At 42.9% G+C, this 8372-nt stretch overlaps 1 long non-coding RNA gene across 1 annotated transcript; it reads left to right on the top strand.

The window, feature by feature from the left end:
• Positions 1 to 4677: 4677 nt before the first annotated feature.
• LOC311263077 lies at positions 4678 to 6098 on the top strand. Its single transcript, XR_014623318.1, has 4 exons — positions 4678 to 4838; positions 4917 to 4983; positions 5060 to 5196; positions 5862 to 6098. It is a non-coding gene; the product is annotated as an uncharacterized lncRNA (long non-coding RNA).
• Positions 6099 to 8372: the final 2274 nt, after the last annotated feature.

Raw genomic sequence — 8372 nt, 5'->3', positions numbered from 1 at the left:
GTCAGACTATTTCCAGGAAGTTACTTCTCCTGGCCAAGAAGTAGTCTCTGTTAATTAGAGAGCGCTTTTTCTGTCTCGAGAAAGTTTGATTTCTTCTGGAAGCCTGTGAAGTTATTTTTACTAATTGGGCTTTTCACACTGCACTGAGCCGGCGGCTAAAAGCTCTCACACTGGCACAATCCTGGCACATTCGTTAGTGGGCTTACCCGACATTAAACTAGGGCTTGCTCGCCGTGCTTTGGGAGCAGGGAAAGCCACAAGTTTGCATGGTTATCCTCTGAAAATTGACTAAACGTGTGGCTAAAAGGTGCCATTGTGAAACGGGGATAAGGCAAACAGAGCGGTCACTCGTCATTGTCGAGTGTAAACATTTGTTCCGGTGGATGTTTCACCTTGGGCTAGTAGAAATGCAGTGTGACTCACATACATGTAGCCATGAGCTTTACAATGTGTATGTGTGAAACGGGTTATCCCTGGGTCGACTCTTAGCCCAGGGCCAAGAATATGCAGTGTGAAAAGCGCTATAGATTCATTCTGTCATATCATTATATAGTGTGTTCAAGTCAGGAAATATGGACGATAAATGTTTAATCCGACTAAAATGCTTATAGGACCTAAAATATAAGATTGTATCGTAAACTCTTACTCTAAAAAATGGTGGGATGATGATAAGCAATGCGTTCTCCAGCTATACGAAGCCTTGTTTGTGTTTGACATGGTATCTTGCCTTGTGGACTCGTCAGCAGACAGTCGGCACCATGACCGCTTCCTTCCTCCATCGACTCCTTCCCTTTCTTCAGTCTCCTCACTGATGTTGTCTGCAACATACGTCAACAATGCCATTTTGTTAAACCATCTTCAAAGTGGAAAACATGCTGAAGCTCTGTCTGGCCAGCTGACGCCGTCTTGCTAGCATCACCGCAAAAATGTATGAGCATTTCCTTCTTTTCCCCTCGGTTTCCTGTGTTCTCAAAAGGACAGAGTGTGGGTCTTCAACCCCATTTCCCACTATAAAAAACAGACACACCCAGAGTTTACTGTCTAACACAGTCTCTCAAACCAGCAGGGGACAAAAGGAAAGAGCAGGAATAACTTACACACATTCTTCTTCTTTTGTTCTGTCTTGTTTTCCCTTTTCGGCTAGTTTGGGGACAAGCATGGTCATTCATAATACAAGCATCACCCCGAGCAGTCACGGTGCCGTCGTCTGCTGAGAAGGAGCAGCACCAGCAGAATGTTTTAATGTCTGTGGGTCAGCAAGAGTCGGAAGTGACTGCAATGGATGCCAGACATTTTTAATTTAAGGTTTTGGTGGCTACTTTCAGCGCCAGTCTTATAAACTTTAATGTGAATACTCGTTAAAGTTGCTTTAACGGTTGATAGGCCAGAATTGTAGTTAGTTTGGTTTAAAACATTTTAAAAAATGACAAAACATTATCAACAGTCTTAAGTAACAACAGCGTTGACATGTCAAAGTGCTGTGCTGCAGAGATATCTCCTGAAATTAGCATGCTAATTAGCTAGTCCCAACATTTCCTGTCTGGTATTACCACTTAGTCCCTCAAAGGGCAATAGTGGGAGATGTAAACTAAATAAACTCACAAAATTCGCGAACACAAGTGCATTACACCCATCTTCCTTACTAAACAGAAAAAATACAATCGTACATCGTCTGAATTCAAAGTTCCCTTTTTAAACAAACCAAGACGAGCTTAATTGCCTATTTAGCGTAACGTTAATTAGCCTTGAAGACTGCTGAGAGACAACAGTGACTTCCCTGTGATCCCCGCTTTCAGTTCAGGAATACTCAAGTTAGCTAATATCAGCTAGCTGCACAGCCAACTGAGCTAACCCAGCCCCCCAGGAAGAGTGCCAGGCTTTGAAGTCAACCTTCATAGTGGCCAAACCACATAATTACAATGTCACAAGATGGCCTGAAAAGTATTTTTTCCATAAGTTAGCACTGTGAAAGAAGGGGCTGTACATTTGTTTGAGCATCACAACCCTCGCGAAATGAGTCGCTTGACAATCATAATTTGAGCCAAAGTCTAGAAGATCTGCAAGATTAAAACATTTTATCTCTATTCAAGTCGGCGGAAATCTCCAGTGTGCACGCTCTATGGGCCCCACAATGAGGAAGATCAGGGTAATTTTATTGCTGGGAAGTTGAGCCATTTTGGCTTCATGCACCACTGAGCAGCTTTCATAGGAATTAATTGGGCTCCATGTCCAACACTGTATCCAGGATTTAATGTAACGTCCTTGAAGCTAACGACAGCTACTTACAGCCAAAGATAGCGGAACTGGTGGTTACTCTGGTGATATACTGGCCCCTATGGTTTTGGAGCTACTTTGAGTTTCCAGCATGCACAGCAGAGCAGTTAAAATATGTTATTAAACCTGTCAACCATAGCCATAATATCTCTCTGTCTATGTTTTTAGTCACATTTCCTGTCATGACTGAAAAGTTCTATTTTAGGACTTTTCTGTTTCAAAATATTGCCATGGACATCTGTGTTCTGAGCGAGAGTGGATGCACCTGTCGCTGTCTGAGGAAGTTGTAAAAAGATTGCTGATATTAACAACTGAGCACCGATTAATTTATAAAGCCAAAGACATCGATTTCCTCTGAGTTATTTCCTCAAACTTTGGAACACTCTTCCTCTTGGAAAAATGGCGCTCTATTTTTATCAACATTTTTGATAAAAACATTTTTTCAAAAACAAAATGATATCACAGCTGGGAGAAGGAGAGAAGTGCCAGTTTGGCCTTGGGAGACAAAAACAGATGGTCGAACTGAACCGCAGCAACATGCCTGAGAAATGCAGTCATTAAGGTCCATTTCGTTTCTGAATGTTACGTCTGAACAAAATCGTTTCGATGCAAGAAGTATTCTAACTTAACATCAACTAAAATGTCTTGTCTTTAACATTATTATTCCAATTGCAGTCGTCTTCTATGTACCTTTGACATGTGGCCAACCATGCAAATCTTTCAACATAACAAATAAAATAAAGTAAACTTCTAAAACTCACAGGCCATTAGTTGAAGGGCCGTAATACTGTATGATCATGTTCAGTAAAAAGCCAAGAAGTATTCTGCACGAGCTGTAGACAAGACACAGATAAGCAGTGGGTCTCAGCTGCAGAGAGCACAGCGTGTTGCACAACCAGCGCCAAACTGCTCTTTATTACCCAAGAGACAAACAACAAATTTGTAGCTGTAATACTAAAGGCATCAGTTTTCATTCAGGCAGTACAGACGCTAAATGAGCATTAATGACAACAGAGGAAAGGGGAATCCAAATACTAATTATATGAAGTCCCCTGATAGTCGTTGTTAGGACTGTTCAGACAGTCTCGGATTCATATTGTCGATACGCAGATTGACGTCTTCATCTTCGTTACGTTTATCCGGGGTCGGTGAGATTATTATGTGAACCGTAATCATGCGTCTGGTCATCCTTATAGCGAGGCGATGTCACGCCCTTCTAGTGGACCACCATGGGACCTTATGTCAGAAAAAAATTGTATGGTAGTGAATGGTGAGAGAAAATGTAGTACTTTTTTCAATATATGTCAACATATGTTCCTTACATAAGGGATGTATTTTTGTGTGTTGGTGTTGTTATCCACTACCTCTTCAAATGTCTGTGCATCGCCTGTGACACATTTTATCCTTTGCCAAAATCCTCAAAATGAAACTTTGAAAAATGTAACTAGAATTGTTATTAATGACTCATTTTTTCTGGACTCATGAATTTTAGACTCATGACTTCAGGGATAAGAGAAACGGTGCATAAAGTCAGCCAGTGAGCAAAGACAGTTCTCAGCTGAGAGCTGGTCTGAAAACACTGACTGCATGTTATATAATACCTTTGCTTCATGTCTTGTTAAGTGGGAATTCATGCACAAGAAAGATAACCATAAAAAAATGGCATGTTGTCACTCTGAGTGGGTTTTTCCACACATCTTCTACTTAGTAATTGGACTTCACAGCTGTGGCATAAAAGAATTGACCACATCTGTGCACTGGTGCTCATATCCATGTTCATTAACTGGATTAAACTGCTGCTGAAAATAGTGTGGGAAAGAACAGGAGAGATCCCCAGGGTCAGAAATCCTCATGCCTTTGTTTTTTTCACATGACTGTACATTGACCTATGAACTAGACTTGACCTAGCTCAAGTACTGGAAGTTTATCCTCCTACTTGTTTGAAGGGGAGGGTAAAGTGAGGGGCATTCAGTTGGTCGTAATCTGCAACCTCCCCACAAGATGCCATTTAATCCAACACACCGGATCCTACAGTCGCACCACCATAATATAGGCTATTTGTTGACGTTCAAATGACATAGTTACATGTTTCCCCTAAAACAGGCAGCTATGGAGGGACCAAGGTGGTTTCTTTTGGCAACCCGGGGTTGAATCAACAAATATGCTAAGCTACATTTAGCAGGTTGCGATCACTTTGGCAACAAAGCTAGCGGTAAGTTCATCAGGAATCATCTCAGTACAGCAACTGGCCTCCCTCATTCTGCTGGTTAGCAGTAACGTAAGTTAGCAGTTATTTTAGCAACAAGTAAAGCTATCTGTCCATTTCAGGCCGAGGCAGAGCAGCCAGAGGACATCAAAAAATGCCTTCTCCATAATGTAGTGGTATGAGGCATCACTGCGCCCTTAGCTTTGCTGCACCATCGCCTCTCTGGCTTATTAGCCAATAGTGGCTCATACAGAGGGGATAAAAGTAGGCCGTGTCCACCCTCCTGACCTCTCGCTTCCTGCCTCTTCGGCCCGCCCACTTCCGGGTCGTTGGACTCGCCGATAGCAGCTGAGCACAGGTAGGCGCACGTTGCTATGCTGTTTTGTGTACATTAATCCGCGTTTTATGTAAATTATAACGGTGATCCTTTTAATAGATCCGGCGTCTCCACCGCGGTTGTGGCGATTATCTGCGTTTGTTCGCCGCTGTCAACTAGAGCATTGGTGAGTTAAGATGTGTTTGTCGTTCATTGCTGTGGCCAGGTGCTAAGCGCCCCTTTCGCTCCTCTTCCTCTAACAGTCGGCTGGTTGTGGGCTGCATGGTGGCTGTCTTCCCCTGCTGGGCATGTTTTCTTCGCACCTCTCCCTCTTTGGATGGGACGCCAATACACCCGGACAGATAACCGGAGTTATGAATGCTAACGCTAATTAAGCTAAGTAAGCGCAGCTGCGCAATCACTGCTACTGGGCCGCTGCTACGCTGCTACTGCTGCTTCGCCGCTGAACTGTCACTGTACTGTTGCTGCTGGTGCTTTGCTGCCATTGCTTTGCTGCCATTGTTTTGCTGCCGCTGCTTGGCTGTCGCTGCTCCGACGGCTTTAGTTTGGTCGGCCGCCTTCGGTCAGCCTGCTTCCTGCTACTGGCTCCACATACTGCTGCTACCTGTGGTGCTGGTGTGTGTGTGTGTGTTTGTGTGTTTTAAAGGCACTCTGCCGAGGTTTGGTGATGTTTATTTGTTTATCTTCTGTTCAATGGTTGAATTCCTTTTGGTAATTTCTTAGTAGTTTGGGTGGTTTTCTTTGGGGTAATTAATTTATTTAATTAAGTTTATCTTTGGGAGTTTCTTGTATTTTCGTTTGGGGAGGGAATTTCCCAAGAAATGTTTGAACTCCCCTGTTATTTGTGTTAAGATTGATTTAATTATTATAAGTTGATCTCTGGCCAGAGACTCTTGATTTCTGTTGTGTGATTGATTTACAATTAATTCAATTCAACACTTCATTTATCTATTTATCATTTATATTTTGTTGGCACACGTTATGCAATAGTTTGGTTTTTCATAATTGTGGGCCCTCCTAATTGTGTTTTTCCTCTTCCCCTAGTGCTGAAGGCCGGTGTTGGTGGTGGTGGTTCCCCTGGGTGGTGGTGATCCCTTGTGTGCTGTGTGCTGTGATCCCTGTTCAAGATTTTCTTTGTTGCACGTCACATTTTTGCTGTATGAGTGGGGTGCTCTCCTTTTTCTTTTGGATGTCACTCCCCTGATAAACCCCTCTTCCAGCCGGTAAGCCTCAGCCTGTACCCCCCTTTAAGTTGGGCTCTTTTCTTTCTTTTCTTTTACAGTGCCAATGTCTATTTAATAAATAATAAAATTTTGTATCAAATAATTGAACCACGTCTCCTGCTCTCCCTGAATGAACCAATCTGTGTCCTTTTATAATAGAGTAGTTTACCTTTAGTACGGGTCCTTGGGCCCTAACCCAAGGTGGCGTTGTCGGTATTAAGTACATTACGTAGTAAACACCCTCGTGTTGCCACAATAAGATATGATGCAGTTTCACCCAAATCAGGCTAAATTCAACTCTGGCAGAGGAGGTGTAGAAAGCATCTTGACTGGACACATCACAAACTGGCATGGTACATTTGTGATATCGGTGAAGGGAGATGTCTGCACAAAGTCCAAAGGATACTAAAAGACAACCCCCACCCCAGCCACAGTCTGTTCACCCTGCTGCCATCTGGCAAAAGATAGAGAAGTATCCGCTGCCGTACCACCAGACTACGGATGTAGACTTCTCAAAAGTTGTATTTTTGTGCAGTCATCCCTGAGGCCCAGTCTGCAAATAAACACTCTGCTCTGGCAGCTTCACTCTTTTCATACATCCATGTCAACGTCATATTTTTTTGGGGCCTGGTTGCGTATTGGTGAAATGTGGAGAAAGACATGATAAAAACACTTAACACATATTAACTTAAAGGGAACTTTTAACAAATCAGTGACAGTTTAAATACTCAGCCTGCATGTACTTCAAGGTCAAAATCATTAGGGGTGGGGTTTAGCTTGCCATTCACAGGCCGTCAAATTGCTGACATTGTACAGTACATTGAAGCAAGTTGGAGAAATAAGACTGACATGTTCCTCTAGATAACATTTTGTTACCTATGAACTGCCGTGACACAGCAGGCTTTCAAAACAGAGGTTCGGGGAAGCGGAGGGGAAGCCAGTGTTCTATGAAAAGGAGAGTTGGGGGTTGTCCAGTGTCGCCCAGGTCCAAATCAAGGGCACGGGAACTTTTTCAACCCGTGCAGGAAGTTTCCACAGGCCATCCCCAGTGCAGTCACACCACTTAGGCTGTTAATTCCATTTAATACCACCACCAACTCCCATTTCCTTCCAACAGTTGCTGTGAGTTTGTTTAAGAGGTTGGGTTGGTTCGCTGTATCTTGTTTCACATGACACTCCACTCTGCTCAATGAGCACTTTGGGATGCAGTTAATCTCTGGGATGGATGTTGCGCAAAGTCCTCGAGTCCGGCTGATATCAGAACATTTTGTTTCAGTGTTGAATGTGAGAGGGGATGTGTGTGGACCCGACAATTATACTGGCACACAATTTTTGGACCACAAAGTAAATGCTTTAAATTTCAAACAGCCACGGGAGGAACGTTGAGAACATTTTGCACAGCTTCCTGACACTGACACCTCGTTGCTATCTAAACAATGCACTACACAATGCATGCTGTGTGATGCAACAGGTTACAAAGGGTTTTCTGACACAGATTTGACCTCAGCATGATGTTCACTTCGGTTCTGTCTCAGTGTCTCCTCTCTCGTTTTTCTTAGCTCCACCTTATCCTTCCTGCCCATCCTACCGAGCGCCTTGAGGACACAAAACGTTCTCATCTTCACTCACCACACCTATATTTCACGGCCAAAGTGCATTCATCTTTCACGAGCCTCTGTGCAGCGGCCCTTTTATCATTTTTCCATTCCAGGCTCACCCATATCATCATTTTGAGTGAGTCTTTGACTTCCTCCTCGTTTTCGCCCTTGAAAGGAACACGGCATAAAAGCTTAGATTCAAGAAACTGAAAATCATCTAGCACTGTGACAGGAGGGAAGGGAAGTCAACCTTATCCGTTATTTTGTCTGTACTCTATAACACTATCAATAAAACAGGAATGAAAATGGTATAGGAGACCTTGATGTGTTTTATTCTACTGCTTTTACCTTCACTGCAGCTCTCAATTCGAAAGGCTTTGGTCTAAATGATACATTTAGCATGCTGTGCACATGTAGACTGACACTGTGTGGTTGAAATAAGCAGTGTGGCAGGGGGTGATTACAATGATTTACTGAATGGAAGGACATAATGTACATGAAAATGTGCAGAGAGGCTACACTCTCACAAAATGCTATGAGAGAATGTGAAGAATATGCTGAGACTAATGTATTACACTGACAATTAGAAAATGCAAGTATCAGACCCGGACAGGCCACTTTTATTTTTCAATACAATCAAGATTGTCACAAGATCAGCAAATCACAGAGGCAGGAAACAGATTGTGACAAACACAATGATGCTTAATGTAAATCTTATCGTGGAAGTTATTTGT

This window comes from Pagrus pagrus (genome assembly GCF_965226575.1).
Source record: "Pagrus pagrus genome assembly, chromosome: 9".
NCBI classification, from domain to species: domain Eukaryota; kingdom Metazoa; phylum Chordata; class Actinopteri; order Spariformes; family Sparidae; genus Pagrus; species Pagrus pagrus.
This window is presented reverse-complemented; position numbering and strand designations above follow the sequence as displayed.